This window comes from Semicossyphus pulcher, unplaced genomic scaffold (assembly GCF_022749685.1).
Source record: "Semicossyphus pulcher isolate SPU_LCO1_2020_fin unplaced genomic scaffold, fSemPul1.0.p SCAF_8, whole genome shotgun sequence".
Classification (NCBI taxonomy): domain Eukaryota; kingdom Metazoa; phylum Chordata; class Actinopteri; order Labriformes; family Labridae; genus Semicossyphus; species Semicossyphus pulcher.
This window is the reverse complement of record NW_027211759.1, coordinates 4,525,661-4,543,183: the sequence shown is the minus strand read 5'-3', so window position 1 is coordinate 4,543,183 and position 17,523 is coordinate 4,525,661. Positions and strand designations below refer to the sequence as shown.

General features: G+C 44.0%; 1 protein-coding gene across 3 annotated transcripts in view; it reads right to left on the bottom strand.

The window, feature by feature from the left end:
* The window catches only part of plekha7a (pleckstrin homology domain containing, family A member 7a), a 165,900-nt gene that overhangs the window by 75,661 nt on the left and 72,716 nt on the right, over positions 1-17,523 (bottom strand). The gene's annotated exons all lie outside the window — the stretch shown is intronic.

Sequence of the window (17,523 nt, the reverse complement as noted above, 5' to 3'; positions counted from 1 at the left end):
GTTACGTAGGCGGTCAGCATATGACCCACATGTTAAGATAAGGTCACATGTCTTCTTTAGTCAGGGGTGGGGAGTCAGGAGACTTCTGGTGTATGTCAGAAAATCTGGTTTAGAAAGACAGGATTGTTATAGAGACTTACAGATGTGGCACTGTTGTTTAACACTACATGTTTATTGTGTTAAACAATGGGAAAAGAGAAAGTATAGAACAAAGAAACAACTTATGGTTCCTTTTCCTGTATGACTCACTGATGGCGTGCCAGAGAAAGAATATTCCACAACTACAAAAAAAAACGGACAGGAAAAACTGAAAGTTGATTTTTGTTGAAAATTGTTGAATTGTGGAAACCTTCATGTCAGCTTGTTCATGAATATAACAGTGATGGAAAATTTGCTCTGGTAAGTTGATTAACAGAAAATACATCATATAAAATCTCAATTTTACATTATTTTTAATAACTGAACAATCTGAAGGCGTTGCCACATCGTTTTGATGGACAGACTTTTATAATGTGCTTCTAAAATATAAGATAATTTAAATAAGCTTTGTGTGCCAAAATACGGCAGGTAAACTATCAGCACCTTTGCAGATTCACGTAGCGAGCCCACGGAACGAGAACTCATGGGGCCAAAAATTCGCCCCCATTTATTGAGTCTTGCAAGCAGCTGATACGCTGCTCAAAGCATGCTGGGATACCTTGCCACGCACACCAAACGGCGCCACTTTCTGACAGCTTTTCTCCCTCACTGTGTCATAATCATTCATTTAAAGACTGATTTACTATTTACCTCGTTGGGTGTTGGTTTGATTGGAAAGACTGCTCAATTTTGGGTCACTAAGTATCCAGAGAGGCCAGGCGGATGCAAGTGTGGGCGAATTGACCGCGTGCAGTGACACTACATGTCAGCATTCACCCTCTCACACACAGTCACACACTAATGTAAGGCAACTAATCACTCACAAACATTCATCTTGGGCGACCCACTCTACCTCCGAGCCACAGAATCAGACTCTAGTCTCGCTGCTCTACAGTCGCCAACAGAAGCACAACACTGATGAGAAACAGCACACACACTCAGCAGACAGCTCGTGTGTGTGCGGTATCAGAGACCTTTCCCATCTCTAACAACAATCGATACGTAGCAACACAGTTTTCCATTCAGCAGCAGCGGCTCACGTTACTCATGCTCCACGCTCTCCTGCTCCGCGCAGCAGAAGATCAAACCCTACAGGACGGCACGCTTTCCCAGGAGAGCCGGTGACACGGCAGCAGCAGCAGGCTCCAGAGCAGGGACTCACACATCTGTTATTAACGCACAGTGTGAGTCCATTACACAAAGTGTCACATGAAGCTGATCAGATCAACTGCACACACCTTCTTTTACTGATCAGTGTTCCCTTTGGTCTTTGTGATCAGTGACCAGGTAAGCTTTATTGATTGATTCGTTCATTTTGTATTGTTGATATGTAGCTGAGTAACGTTAGGAGCAGCCTATAAAGAAGAAGAAAACAGGAATTCCTAATAATTAAAAGTACCTCAAATACACACAAGTACAGAACAGGCACACACAGCCTCTGGATTTCAATAATATTATTCAGTTGATGGAAATCCGTCATAGCAACGAAGAGCTTTAATCCTTGTGATCCATAAATCCCCTTAAATGCATTAAAGCTGAAGTAACGAGCCTGTTTTGAATATGTGAGCAGAAGAAAGTACACAGATTTTTATTAAACGTAAAATAGTGTCAGAAAATCAAATAATTAAGTAAAATACTGATATATAAAAACTAGGGCTATCAAAGTTAATAATAAGGCATTAACGCACATTCCCTTTAATGCCGCAATTTATTTAGACACGCGATCAACGTACGCACATTTTCTATTATTATGACCCTCCTCCCGCCCCATAGTTTGGGAAATCAGGAAGTGATGTTGGGCTTCTGTTTGCTATGTTACACCTCGATCCCACGGGATCAGTGTCCAGTGCGTTACGTCTGCGCCGCAGTTCTGGTCTGTCAGACTCGCCCTCGACCTCGCCCACAGGAAGTCTGTCTGATCCGCAGCGCAGTGGAGCGCTGGCCCGAGCAGCTGGATTCACAAGATCACAGGAGAATTGCAAAATCATGCGATAACATCAATGTGAGCAGAGCAACACACAAACAACAGTTCAGTTTGCACCTCCGAGGTTGATTATCTGCTCATTTGGCTCATCATTCCTTGATGCTTGTGCTTCTACCATGGCTGAGTACACTACTTCATTAAAAGTGTTCTTTTTTCCAGATTTCAGTGTGTTGTTGTTATGAAAACGGAAAAAAACAGGAGTCTGTACCGGTCGGTACAAGGTGTTTTATTTTGAAATGACCGGATGCTGTATGCAGTATTCATGTGTGACTTCCTGTTTGGAACGATCTGCTCTGTTCAGCTTGACACGTGCTTGAAGCGGCCTCCGTCAAAAATACCCGGCGTCGCTTCTGGGACGTGCCAGAGACGGGCCGCGGCGCGTGCTGCAAAATCAGGAGTATTGACTTGAAGGGGCGCGATCGACTCCGGAGGTCGCGGCGCACACGGAACGCGCCGGAGACGGATCCTGTGGAACTTGTGGAACATGTGGTTCTGCTTTCAGCATGTTTTTTGAGCATGCAGCACCTTTGAGGTTATTCTGAAGAATATTCTGGACAGTATTTATTGTTTTGGAATGTTGCAATAATAATAAACAACATTTGCATAAAGGAAGCATATTTGTCCATTCCCATGTTGATAAGAGGATTCTCTTTAAGGTACATTTACAACAGGTAACAAATGTGTGATTCATTTATGATTAATCGCGAGTTAACTATGGACAACCATGCGATTAATCGCGATTAAATATTTTAATCGACTGACAGCCCTAATAAAAGCTCTAATGAAGCTCAGAGAAACAGGTTTCAACAGGTTTTCTTGCACACTGCCTCCAGAATGAGACGAGGAACAGCAGCTCAACGCTTCAGCTCCGGATCCAAATCAAGAGAGAAGAAGAATCAAGTCGCCCCCTGGAGGCCGTTAGTAAGAATGCAGGTTTAAGGCACTTCCACATTGGTTTGAAACAAAGAGGCGTTACAGTCTATTCTACTTAATCCAGTCACAGTGGTTTGGTTCATGAAGAGCGATCAACAATACAGCAAAACTGTGTTTCTGAAAACAAGATTTAAACTTCTTTCTGTCAATGTTTAGAGAAGTAAATTCTGGTGTGGCTGCTGGTTGTTCATTTCTGTTCCTGCTGTGGTGTGGAGGACTTTCTCCTACAGCTGACTGCTTGATATCAACATTCTGAACTGCTGCAGGCACAATGCAGAGGGCATAATGCAAAAGAATTTATAGCTTTCATAATCCCTGACGAATGCCCTGCAGTGGCCTGGAGTGGACTGTACTCACTCTGACACATGGATGTCTGCCAGCCGGCCGTAAAAGAATCTCTAGAGAGTAAAAATGCAAAGACGGAGCATGAAGAACCTTTGCTCCCAATCCAGGAGGAAGGAGAGCCGCTCAGAGCTGCAGAGAAAGTGTTAGTCATGCTGCCAGAGTGTGTCGAACAGGACAAAAAAAACCCGGCGCTCTGGATAGTAGCATCCTCTCAGAGGGATACGCTCAGCGTTTCAACATAACAAGCCGCCCTGTGGCCCAGTCAGAGGCGCTCTGAGAATTAATAATGGTCTGTACAGGATGGAATTACAATCGATCAGTTGTAGCATGAAAAGGGAAAACAGATTGTCCTGACAGGCCCCAGAGTTATAACTAATGGCTGAGACAGACTCTGTGCAGAATATCTATCTGACCTGTCCCCTAACCGACCAGTGAGCAGACTGAGACCCTCAGGCAGGAACCTCCTGACTGTTCCCACGTCAGGTTAAAAACTAAAGGTGGAGAGTGTTTCCTGTTAGAGCTCCTCGCCTGTGGAACGACCTGCCCAAAGGACTGCTTACTGCATCAGTTTCTTCTGTTAAACCTCTTTAAGAAACGTTTGTATCAACTTTCTTGTCATTTTATATTTCATTTATTACATTTTAGGTTGTTCCTCTTTTGTTCCTTCTATCTTCCTGTTCTATTCGTGCATTGTTGTGTGTTTTCTTTTTGGCTTTCATGTTTTTTATGCTTTGCAAATACATTTTATTCTTCTGTCTTCTTCGTCTGTTTTCTGCTTCCTTCTTCATCTTCTGTCTTCTTGTCTGGTCTTCTTCTGTCTTATCCTGTCTTCATCTTCCTTCTTCTTCCTGCTTCTGTCTTCTTCTGTCTTCTTGTTCTGTCTTCATATTCCTTCTTCTTCTGTCTCCTTCTGTCTTCGTCTTCCTTCTTCTTCCTGCTTCTGTCTTCGTCTTCCTTCCTCTTCCTGCTTCTGTCTTCTTCTGTCTTCGTCTTCCTGCTTCTGTCTTCTTCTGTCTTCGTCTTCTGTCTTCTTCTTCTCCTTCTTCTTCTTCTGTCTTCTTGTTCGGTCTTCTTCTGTCTTATCCTGTCTTCTTCTTCCTTCATCTTCATCTGTCTTCTTCTTCTGTCTTCTTGTTCTGTCTTCATCTTCCTTCTTCTTCCTGCTTCGGTCTTCTGTCTTCTTCATCTGTCTTCTTCTCATCATCATCATCATCATCATCATCATCATCATCATCATCATCATCATTATTAATTTAGCTGTGAGGACTTCCACAGCTGAGTCTAAACGGCAGCCGGAGTGTGTCCGTACAGCTTTACTGATAAACTGCCACCTTGATGCAGGTGACGTCACGTGTGTGATGCATTCTGGTCCATCACTTCAGCATCCAACATCACACACTGAAAGCTTTTCCAAACACGGTCCATCACCGTTGTTTTCATGAAGAAATAATAACATAAAGAAGAAACAAACCTGTCTGTCTTCATTATGTGGTTGTGCTGATGTATTTTAAACAGGTATGAATATGGACCAGGTCTCAGGTGGATTGTATAAATGAATTACATTAAAATATTTGAATTCAATTTGCAGCACAATGTTAAATGTTAATGTTAAATTAATGTGGACATTAGCAGGTAACAGCATTAACACCACTGTAACATTAATGTTAATCCATTACAAGCAGTGCTGCTGAGCGAGGCACAGAGGACACGAGTACTCTCACAGGTGTGAACATGTGGACGAACGCAAACGCCTCCTGTGTCTTCATCAACATGTGACACAAGACGATAAATCAACACACGAGGAAAATCAACTGTTGACACGTCTCATTTACACTAATGTGTGAGAAGTGAAGGCTGCACGCAGAATTCATGTCGATCTGGTGAAACATAATGTGATATATGAACTGTGACTGTTGAGTGATAGAGAGGTGACAGCCGAGGACACAGGCACCTCTCTGCCTCTCCCTGAGCCGAGCGGTCGCCTCAGCCATCCATCGCAGACATTAAAACAAACGCTTGCTTACGTCTCAGCTGATCACGTGAAGCACAGACTGATAAACATCCGACCGCTCACAGGATCTGAATGGAAACAGCGTCAGAGTCCAGAGAAGCTGTTGATCAGCGCCGGTGGTTTTCATGCTGCAGCTGGGTTGAAAATAGTACGAGATATTATAGACGTGATGGTGTCATTTAAGAGGAGCTGAGGCAGTGCTGACCTCAGAGGTGACGGCAAAAAATGTGGAAAGCAGCACTAAAAGCTTTTTACGGCAGCCTTTTAACAAAGCCCTCAAACACGGGTAATAAAAGACCTTTTCACAATGCACCTCGCATCTCCAGCTCCATTTACAGTGCGCTGTGTTTCTGTATCTCACAGAGAGATGTGTCTCCTGCACATTTAATAGGTGTGAATAACATGAAAGTATCAGGATGTAAAGACAGGAAATCGATCCAGACGTAGGAAGAGTTGCCTTCACAGACATCAGAACCATTTTGCTACCTGAATATGTATATCGTATTTAAAGTTGTTAAATGGGTCGAATTCGCTGCTCTTCTCTGGTTATCTGATTAACTGAAGTAGACTTACACGAGGAGACCAAAGGAACAGTTAAACCTGCTTAGCAACATTCTCTTTGAACACGTGGTTACATGAGAGGCGTCATGTCCGGATCAGCCGACTCAGCTCTACAAAACATTTTAGGATCTTTCAGCTCAATGTTTTGGTTTCATTCCACACAGCAGGAAGAGTGTGAGCAGTGAAATAAGCTGATGATATTTGTCACATGTCTGATGGATGTGTAATGACGCGTTCACACCGAGCACGAAGTGAATATTCGCCTAGCGAGTTTGACCGCTGGATCAAAATTCATGTTTAAAGTCGAGGTGAAATGAAAAATGTCATTTTAATCCTTTTAGATCACATCCCCGGTAACATTGTGCATCTATTTGACAATATAGGCCAAAAAAAATACAGAAAATCAATTTCTTCGTATTCTTATATCAAAATCCGAACATTCTTTCTTCCGGTAAAACTAAATTTCACGCGTGCTTACGTAAGTTAGCACCAAACAATTTCAACCAATCAATCTGCAACATTTAGCCGCAGAGCACCAAGAACGCTCGGTCAGTTAGCTAGCTACTGCGCTGTGGAGAACGTCTGTCTACGCCCACTTCTCAACGATCAAATCAAATCCCTCTAATGATATGTCCCGCCTGCACGTCCTGTTTCACTCGGAAATACGTCACGATACGGAAGCTAGATACTCTCGAAATGCCGTTTCAGCTCGACTTTAAATAACAGCCGAGTATTCGCCCCTTCACTTCCGGAATGGAGGAGAGGAAGCGGGGCTTGTCACCATGGTTACCAACGGCATCAGGAGAATCTCGATGTTGATAGTCTTTCGCTACACCACATGGCGCGAATTCGCAGAGGAAGTAAAATCTTTTCAACTCACGCGAATTTGCGCCGCGATCACGTTCGGTGTGAACGCACAGGAAGAAAAAGAATCAGGGTTTATTGCCAAGTAGGTTTAGACATACAAGTAATTTGTTTTGGCGATTTTGGAGCAGAACAATTAACACGGAACTAGAATCAGAATAAGTAAAAGACTCAAAGTAAAAGAAAAATAGGCAATAAGAATACAAATATAAAAAGCAATATGTACAATACAAAATATGTCTCTAAATAATATTTTTAAAAAGAGTACAGTCCAGACCTGCTCTTTGTGTAAAGTGTCTGGAGATAACTTTGATTATTATGTGGCGCTGTACGTTGAAGGCTCTGAACTCAGAGCTTCTGCGCCTTTCGCTGAGTTCCTCATGTGTCACATCTCACATAATTTAGCTGTAGCTTCCTGTGTCTGAGAGGAAAGTGCACCAGCCTCACCTAAAAGTGTTCATCTTTAAATGTTCCACTTCACCCAAACATTTCAGTTTTCTCCATAAACGTTCATCTCCAAGGACGGCGGAGGCCCCGCTCCGCTCGCTCTCCAGCCTGAGAGACTTACGTAACAGCCATATCATTAAGAGAGCTCCCTCTCAAAAAAGCCCACTGGTTAAAATAGCCTCCTTCATGCTGACACTATGCATGCAGCGCTCCATGTAAGGTGTGCTGTTTACCTGCAGTGAAACAGTGACGACTCCAGAATAAAGTCTGGTGAGTCAGCATGCAGAGGGATGGGGACGGTCTGAAAACTTTCTGTACTGAAGCTGATAAAACACCCGAGTTTTAAGCCGATATAAAAACTTTTTTTACTTTTCTAGAAACTTATTTTATTTAACAAAAGAAGACAATGTTCTCATATGATTGAATTATGATGGGACAGATTTCCATTATATTTTTATGGTCAGTAGCAGAGTCAGTCCGCCCTGTGCTGAGCAGAGCTGCCCTTTCACACACGTCCCTCACAGCGGGGAGATTTTCCCTGTCAGACCGGGGCGGTTTCATGAGGCAGGACGTGACGTAAAAAACACGCTTGCTCTCTGCAACCGCCGAACACTGTCAGCCAGGAGCTCCTGAATCTCTTCATCTTTGCTGTCGTCTTGTAAATGAACCTCCTTCTTCAACCTCGGATGTTTTCAATCACCCTCTTACGTGTCGTTCTGGTTTCACAGCGGTCACATGAGGCAGGAAAAGGTCTGAATAAGTCTCTGCTAATCGGGAACAGAACGCTGCAGGAGCCCGATTTGTCAGTAGAGCTGTCAATCATTAGGCCACACCCCCTTTTTATAGCATCAAATAACTAATTAGAAGTAAACTAAACACTTGGATGTAAATCAGCATGATAAGAACTAACTATAATGACAGAAACCACGTTTGAGAAAAATGTATTTGACGTGTATTTTGATTTTATAGTTTGACTCATGTCCCATCTGTTAACATGGAGGAGGCGGGCTTTATGAGCTATACTGCAGCCAGTCAGCAGGGGGCGATAGAGAGGGTTTGGCTTCACTTTTGGGGAGCTGTCGTGTCGTCCATCTTCTTACACAGTCTGCGGTTAGCTTTCATCGTGTCCTCTCTGTCTGCAAACATATTAATCTAACAAATGAATCACACTCGCCGAGTCTCTCTCCCCGCTGGTGTCGGGGAGGATTTGTGAGGACAAATTCATCTCCATCTGTTTCAGCAGTGTTTCCGAGACACAACCAACAGACTATATTTGCAGCAATCATCTAAGCTAAGACTTACTGGATGTTGTACACAGATTTGTTTTTTATTCTAGCACCTGTTTCAGGAAACATACGCCTCTTTAGGAACAGTATTATTCTTAACTGTTTCCTGTCCGTGCACCTGAGACTGAAAGATAAACTTTTACACCAAGTGTGCGACCACTTTGCAGTCTGAGAAAAGCACCAGCGACATCCCTCCTTTCACACGTTTACTCTGAGACATTAATTTGGGGTTTTGTGATGCTGAAACATCTGAAAGAAGAAATCAAACCAGTGCTTTCAAGCTGTTTTCTTCCTGACCAGAAACCCAAACAAGCCGCTCAGACAAAGTGACTCATTACTTTGTCATCTGAGGAAAGCAAACATCCAAAGAGTGCTCTGCCTTTCATTTTTTACTCTTCTATTGATCTCCGTCTATCACAGCTTCCCTGCAGCTGAAGCAGACTTAGACAGTGACAGGCGAGACATTAGGGAATTATCCTGAACCTTCCTCTTACAGCACCGTTTGACCTCTGACCTGCTGTCAGCTGGTGGGCTTGACTTTCTGCCCCCGCCGACGTCCGCATGACATTTATGAAGGACGGGCGGTTAAACCTCGAGGGGTTACGTAAACACGACGCCGTCCACGACAGCATGTTCCACCTCTCATGCAAACACATACCACACATGACTCTGCACCTGCTGTGTCACATGACCCGAGTGTCACTCTCAAGGAACCCCAGTCACTTCACACATGTTTGTCCTTGTAGCCAAGTTACAGAAACAAAACAAGCCGAGCTGCTGACACGATTCATCCATCACACGAACACATGTGATCATTTATTGATTGTTGAAGCCATTTAAGAGGAAACCTGCTGGTTTCAGTTTCTCTGATTGATATCATTACAAGTTAATTATGTTGATCAAAAGAACTTTATCAGACAAAACAACCAGTTGGAAGAAATCTCTTTGGTTTCTTTTACATTTTAATATTTTTACTATTTTCTGACATGTTATAAACAAAGAAAAAAACAATCTTTACGCAGCTTTAAACCAAATTAAAATCTAGTTGTGTGTCTTCTTCCATCTTTGTCCTGCTGCCTAAAAGAGTCCCTTCAGAGCGTGTGTCAAACGGCCTCTATAGGCAGACACAAACTGTCAGCAGGGGATGTTTCACACTTTTATTCTGTTGCTCGTTCACACTGAGTCATGACTGGCTGACTGTAGACTTTGTAATTGCTTATTGATGACATGATTAGCTTGATAGGCAACATAATGTGGAGGATTAATAGACTGGATTGAAGTTAAGTACTGTTGTGAGTAGTTATACATTTGTTTTGTTACAGTGTTACAATTTCATTCAGCAGAAGCTTTTGTCCAAAGCGACGAACATCTGAGAGTTAATATAACACAAGCAGCGATCGAGACAGGAGGGGGCGGAGTCAGTGAGAGCCAACAAACAGCTTCAAGTGCGATTAGACACTGGTGACGACAGGCAGTGTAACAATCATCATCAGCAACATCAACAAGATCAGTACTGTCATCATCAGCAACATGAAAATCCTCCTCAGCATAAACTACCTCCTCGATGTCATCATCATCAATATCATGAAGGTCAGAGGTCATAAAGAGCTGGGTCTTTAGCTTCTTCTTAAAGGTGAAAGGGACTCTGCGGACCGAATGATCAAACCGGTCATTACCGGTTACCGGTTGATTAAAGACCAGCCGCGCTGCTGCGTTCTGGATCGTCTGCAAAAGGTTTGAATGTGCACACAGGAAGGCCTGTCAGGAGGGAGCTGCATGTTCTGGTTGTTGCCTTGTTTTGAAGGCTGCTCAATATATTCAATTCAATTAATTGAAATACAATCGTGTCACATTGTATTTCATTTTAAATTTGATCTAACTCGGGGGATTATTCATAAAGAGTTATCACCAGACCTCAGGCCCTAATAAGTATCTGCGTCTGAAATCACACCCTTGTCCACTCAGTCACTCTCACTATATAAGACTCCATAGTTAACACAGCAGGGTGCAGGAGGTTCAGATTTCACACCGTGCATGCCATTTAAACCGAGTGAATTTGTTTAAAGCGCTTCTGTTTTTACAGTTTCACAATCGCTTCCAGCAGAAACGCTCTTCCACAAGAGTCCGGCTAACGGGTGCAAGAACAGAAAAGGAGCAGGAAGACTGAAAAGCTCATAACACCAGTCACAAGTTCAAGATTACAAACAGCACACAGTACATTGAACAGCATTGCTGTTAAACAAAATGCGGCATCAGGTCAATGTGCGCTTTTGTGGGCGATGTGTTACAAGGACTGTCCTCATGAGGCCGATGACAGTGTGCTGGAGACGTAGGTGAGGACAGCGGAGGAGCAGTGGAGGAGCAGCCCCGCCTACTCTCCGTACAAAGTATCCGGTATTATCTGCAAATATGAACCTGAATCTATTCTGAGCATTCATGAAAGAAAGGTAAACTAACTCAGGAGCCAGAGGAGGTGAAATTAATCACATTTTTCCAGCAAAGCAGAGCAGGTGATAACATGACACGCAGTCTAAAAGAGGCTGTGCTCTCGTCCTGTGTTCAGTTACTGTCCAGCGATGTAGCTAATGTAGTAATGATTAACTCAGGTTAAAAAGCTCCGCATGGCACTCTGACATTTCCTTTCATTGATGACAATCTGATCGATGTGTCACCATCACCGATAGGCCACGCCCCCTTCTGGTGGTGACTGAACACAGAGCTGCTGTCTCTGACTGAACCCCCAGTAAATATGAGGAATGTGTCTTGGTTTTGTTTGTCACACCCCGCCTTGTGTTGGAACAGATGTGTGGCCGAGCAGACTGTTTTTAAATGATCGGGCGAGTGGGAGTTCTGCCAGTCAAAGGTCACGTCTATTTAAAGGGTTTTTTCCAGATGAAATGTGTTTGAAGTGCAGCGGGGGGGGGCGGGGAGGAGGGGGCGGAGCGAGGCCGGGGCAGAACAGGGAAACACAGCAAGGTCATTCCCATTCGGAGCGCACTGTACATGTTAAACACAGTGTGAGCGTGTAGGCACGAGAAGAGGCAGCACTGGGAGTGAAAGAAAGTTAGAAACAGGCAGACCACCGTGCATGTGTCTGCATGTGTTTGTGCATGTTTTATAACCGGTGAGTAAGCACGAGCTGTGTTCAAATATCTGCTAAAAAAAGCTAATTATAAAAGCACTCAAAGTTTGGAACACCGTGGCTACATGTGACCTTTCGCCGCTGAAAAGCAGAAGAGCGAGAGCACATTTAATTGGAAAAAATTACAATAAAAAGCCAAATGACTCTTCACTTCTTGGCAAAATGACACCACACTGCACAAACCTCCGCACGTGTCCCGTGTGAGGCCGATCTCTGACGGCCTCACGGACCAACACCAGCCACAGACTCACACATTTGCTTGGCACGCACACACACATCCGCACCTCTGCCAAGAACTAAATGACACTTCGGTGCATGGCCTAATGCGGAAATAAAAAGCAGATAATTGAGTTGCACGACGCCACAGCTGCAGAAGAGGTGCTGATTTGGCCGCAGCACAAAAGTAGGTTAAAACATCATCACTGTTGATTTTTTGCGGCCTGCAGAGTGGTCCGCTGGCACCGCGGCTCCGGTTATTTAACAGCTCCTGAGTGAGGCTGCTTTCAGCCTCCGGCTCGCAACAACCGCATGAACGTTCAGCTGGAACCAAACAGCAAAGTACAATCTCAGGATATGAGAGCTGAACAACTCATCAGCGCAGTGATTAGTCCGTTAACAAAAAGTAATAAGTGCCAAACATTTGCTGGTTGCGTCGACACAGGATGTGACAGACTGCTTTCACACGTGATTGTAAATTGAATACGTTTGTTTGAACGGAGCTCTGGGAAATCGTGTTTTACAACTCTCAGTTTTTAAATTGGAAAGTTGTTTGATTACCTTTTACAGTCCGATATAATTACTACAAGCAGCTGTGAGTGTAGTACATTATTTGTCTTAAATTCATACAGATACATGACTTGAATGTAAACTTAGCTATACAAATGAAGTGGGCTGGGTTTAAAATAACGATTTTTCCGGTTCAAATCTATTCTCATTTGGATGACCCAATATCGATTAATACATTTAAAATGTAAAAATATGTAAAAACGTGTCTGATCACTCACATTTCTGAGCGCTCCTGAATGCAGCACGACTCAGCGCATCATCTCGACGCACGGCAGTGAGGGAGACATGCCCGGACTTGTTTACTGCACCTACTTAGAGACATCAGAGATCGCCGACGGACTCTTTTTATCGTGTGTGCGTCCATGAATATGTGAGTTAGTTTAGGTCTGATGTTTATGTTGCTCTCTGTTAGCGTCGGCTTTGGCCGCAAGTGTATTTTCGGCATGTTGTTATACAGTGTGCCTTTCCCTAAAACTCTCATGTGGTTTTGTTCTTCGCGCTGTGAGATCTCTTTAATCAAAACCACGAGCCAGATGTTCAGACTGAAAATCTGAGCTGCAGAAAAAGTTAATAATCTGTCTAATTCATAAAATTGTTAATATTGTGTTGACTGCTGTGTGTTGGTCATGTTAGATAAAAAGTACATGGTGTAACTTATTTGGGGTCAATTCTTATTGTAAACATTAAACATGTTGATAATGCACCAGGTTAGAGGTGCTCTGATATTGTAACTGACCCCAAACACAAATCGATATCGAAGCAAATTGGATCGGGGCCTGTGATTTGGAACTGAATCGAATTGAGAAATCCACATCGATACCCACAAATATCCAAACACAAAAGTTGAGATCTGCAATAATAAAAAAATGATGGGACAAAGTTTGTTTGTCGTAGAATAATATCAAACATTAGCTTCAATATTTAATCTTTAATGTAGGCTTGTAGATCTTAGTTTAATATTTAATGTTTAAACGCGTGTACAAAGAGAGCCTAATCTCTTGCATGTGTACATACCTGGCCAGTAAAGCTGATTCTGATGATGAAAAGTCTTTGGTTTTATATTTTAAGACGTCAATTCGAGCGCTGGGAAATCATGACGTGCGTTATTTACAACTCTCAAACTTTACTGACATTTCTTAGAAATAATCTGCAGGTATAATCTGTTGCTGCAGCCCTGCACCACGCTGCATCGGGCTCTTTGATCTTGTGTCTATCAAAGTGTTGTTTCCTGAGACCAGGGTATATTTTGAATTCTTTGCAATGGAAGCACAGCGTATTTACACTACAAACACTTTATACAACAAAGCACAGCAGCAGGCGAGGTGCTGAGCGTCTGTTTTATTTTCTAATCACAGAGAGTTTAAAAGAAAAAAGTCAAATTTGGGTTAAGCGCTGCGATCATCACCGTCACTTTTGATCCAGCTGTTCAGGGGTGGTGCTAATACAACAGAGACCAACTGTCACATCCAGAGGGTATAAATGCTGAACGTCAGAGGATCTTCTTCCTGCTTTTCTCTGAGTCTCCATGTTTGAATCAGACGACATCTGCTTGCTAAGATATTTTCTCCCCCCACAAAAACCAGCGGGTCCGTCCTCACTCTGCAGGTGCTTCAACCTTCCCTGTGCCGACATCTTTACCTCCAAAGAAACCTCCATAATTCATCAACCAGACTGAACCAGAGAGACAAAAGCACGGCTCCTTTAAAGTACACCCTCAGATGATAGCAACTGGTAATGCCTGACCATGTCAGCAGCTGCCAACAATATGTAGACACACAACATTTACCACCAAACTACAGATACAAGTTCTGTGAGGGTCATTGAGGTTAAGACCAAACGTCACAGATCCTAGGATGAGGACAACGCTCAGTGATACTTTAGATGTAGCCTAGCCATTTTAGACATCCAGTGTTAGGCCAGAGAGAGAGAGCAGCACCAAAGCTTGTGCCTTGCCAGAAGAAACATTTGTGCTCTGATCTAAAAAAAACTTGCCAGAAAGAAAGAATGTGATTTGGTCTGAAGCTCATCACTCAGCAGCTGCAGGAAAGTCCGACTCTGTTTACAACTAATCAACAAATTATGACATTTAAATGTTATTTGGCAAAGCAGGAAACAAACTTTAAGTCCACTTTTTCTGACGCCTGCACTTTGCTGCATTTTAAAAAGCACTACAGAAGATCCTCTCTGGCTTCCTCCTGAGGACGACACTGCCGCTGTAAGCTGAAGAGTTGCTATCCTGACCAAAGCACAGCAGGGCTGCAGCCGCACAGAGAGGTACAGTATGCTGTAAAGCTATATTTGCACAGCTATGAAGAATGCTGAATACTATCTTTCCTAGAAACATCTGTGAGACACTTTGCACTGCTCTGTGTGGAGCTGGCAGCAGAGGCAGAGCAGCTCTGCCAGCAGCTGTAACATTAGAGCCCACTTCCACCTTGTTCTGCCGCTGGCACTGCAAAAACACAACTCTGGAAAGATGCAGGAAGCATGGAAGCTTTCTGTGTGCAATGAAAAGCAGGAAACTGAAAAGCCCAGACTGCTTTCTCTAATTCTATTTCTTGTTGCTGTGGTTGTTACCTGTGTCCACACGGTCACGGCTGCCGCTTCACTACTTTTGTCCCCTCCGAGCATGTGAGCGTGGGCGAGCGCTGCTCAGTCTGCACGCTCTTCCTGTCTGTGAAGGAGGAGGGAGCACCAGCAAGGCTAGCTGGATCCTATAACTGGCCGGGGGGTAAAGAGATGGAATACAATCTGACCACTACACACACACACACACACACACACACACACACACACCCACATTCAGTTACCCTGCTGGATTCCTCGCAGGCCGCTGCTGCCAGTAAATTCCTTCCTTGGCCCAGTGAGCGTGAGGCAGTGACACATTTGGTTCGGCTCCATGCTGCTGCCACCATCTCTTGTTCAGGTTTCACAGCCATCCACTGCCACCAACCCACACACACACACACACGCACACACACACACACACGCACACACACACGCACACACGCACACCCAGCACAAACACAAACAGCCTCTTTCATTTGATTTTCTCACAGTCCATCCCTCTCTCACGCTCTCCCCGTCACTCCATCCTCACTCCCACTCAGGCTGGAGCGCGCTCAGAAGCGGCTCCGTGTTTGATTAAATGAAGGTGTAGAAACGTCCACAGAGGTTCTGTCGGGTTAAAAACCCGACGAATGTGCCGGCGTATCAGAGTGTGAGCTGAACGCTGCCGGCGTGCCAACTGGCATGAAAAGCACGGTAATGAGTGTTATTATTTCACACCTCAGCCAATCAGGCAGATAAACAGGACCTATTATAATATTACCCATAATGCTCCTCTTTTGTTCCCTTAAATGTGATGGACACATTTTCTTTGCAGTAGTGAGGGCTTCATAACTGCTGCAACAGCATCCTCCAAACTCCTCAATAAACTTTAATACTTTCGAAACTCAGCTGCCCGTCTGCTCATCGACTCTCGCACCAGAGACCACATCACCCCAATCCTTCAAAACCTCCACTGGATCCTCATCAAAGAATCCAGTTCAAAATCCTTCTCATCACCTACACGGCCCTCCACAACCGAGCCCCCTACGACCTCATTGACCTCCTTAACCAATACTCGCTGGTAATCGAGTAATTTGCCGAAGCACAATGCCAGATCCACGCAGTGTAGTTATGTTAGAGCTAGTTAGCTAACCTTAGCATGCTCGCTAACGCTATGGCAACCAAAATACTATCCGAGTGTGTGTGTCAGTGTTGTCAGTCTAGCTTGACAGATAACTTCGCCAGCTAACATGAAACTAACCGGTCAATGAACACGACTCGTCAGTGACAAGTAAACAGAGCCGGTGAGTACGAGCGTACAAGAAGGTTGACTACAGTTCCCTCGTGTCGCTCGGAATGAGGACTTTCTGTCAGTTACATAGAGCACCTTTAATCCAAGTGTCAAGATGAAGTTTGATCCAAATAAATGATTCACTGACCCCTAAAGGAAAAGGTCCTTTGACATCGTAAGGTGGTTCGATGTTTAGTCAGAGCGACAGACTCTTCCACACAGATTTATACCGACTGCACCAGACTGTTATTGTTTAAAGTCAAGTTTTTACTTGACAAAAAACTGCATGGGTCTGTGGCAGCTCCATGTCAGCACAAATCGATGTCTGTCTTACACAATGAAAAACTTCTACCAAATGTTGGAGAGTTAAAATATTCAGCTGAGAAGAAACAAACCTTCTTTGATCTCAAAGACGTATATCATGAAATAATGTCTGGAACTGTAAACAGATGTGCTTCATCATCTGTCTCAATGTGCTAAAACATTTATAAGCATCACAAAGAATGTGAACGCTCTTTCTATTGTGCTGAAGGAACAAAGTGTTGTGAGGAAGGGGACATGTTGTTCTCATGATTTCAGCTGTCGTTGGAGAATTGAGCCAACTGTAACACAGAGAGGGTGACCCGTACATCCACAGCCCGCATGATGAAGCTTGCTCTTTAGCCTTGTCTCCCACTCACCTGGCTCCCTGCATCACCCATTGTTTACTGTTCAGGGAGCACAGGTGAAGAGGCGCTGCTACAACCTGGTAAAAGACCTCCAGGAAGCATCATTCTGCTCATTACATCACACCTGTTTCATGTCGCCAGGAACCCCTCTCGTCCAACCTCTGGTCTGTGACCCGGTAAATAAAGAGCATCTCCAGCAGCACAGAGGGGACGAGGGGGGACCGACACAGCCGGGAAGCCGCTCATCAGTGCTGGCAGACGGAGACCAACATGGTGCCAGTAATAACTGATGAGACACCAGCAACACTGGCATGAAGAACCTGCTGCCTCAGCACACAAGTGGCAACTACGAACCTGCAGTTTACTGCTCCATTACAAAGTGTTGTATTGTAGGTCATATGATTTTTATAGACACAATGAAACCACAATGATCCGCAACATTAACACAACTGACGGGGGAGAAAAAGTGATCGTTTATGGATGTCGTGTTCAAAGACAGAAAACGTCACTTTTTTAA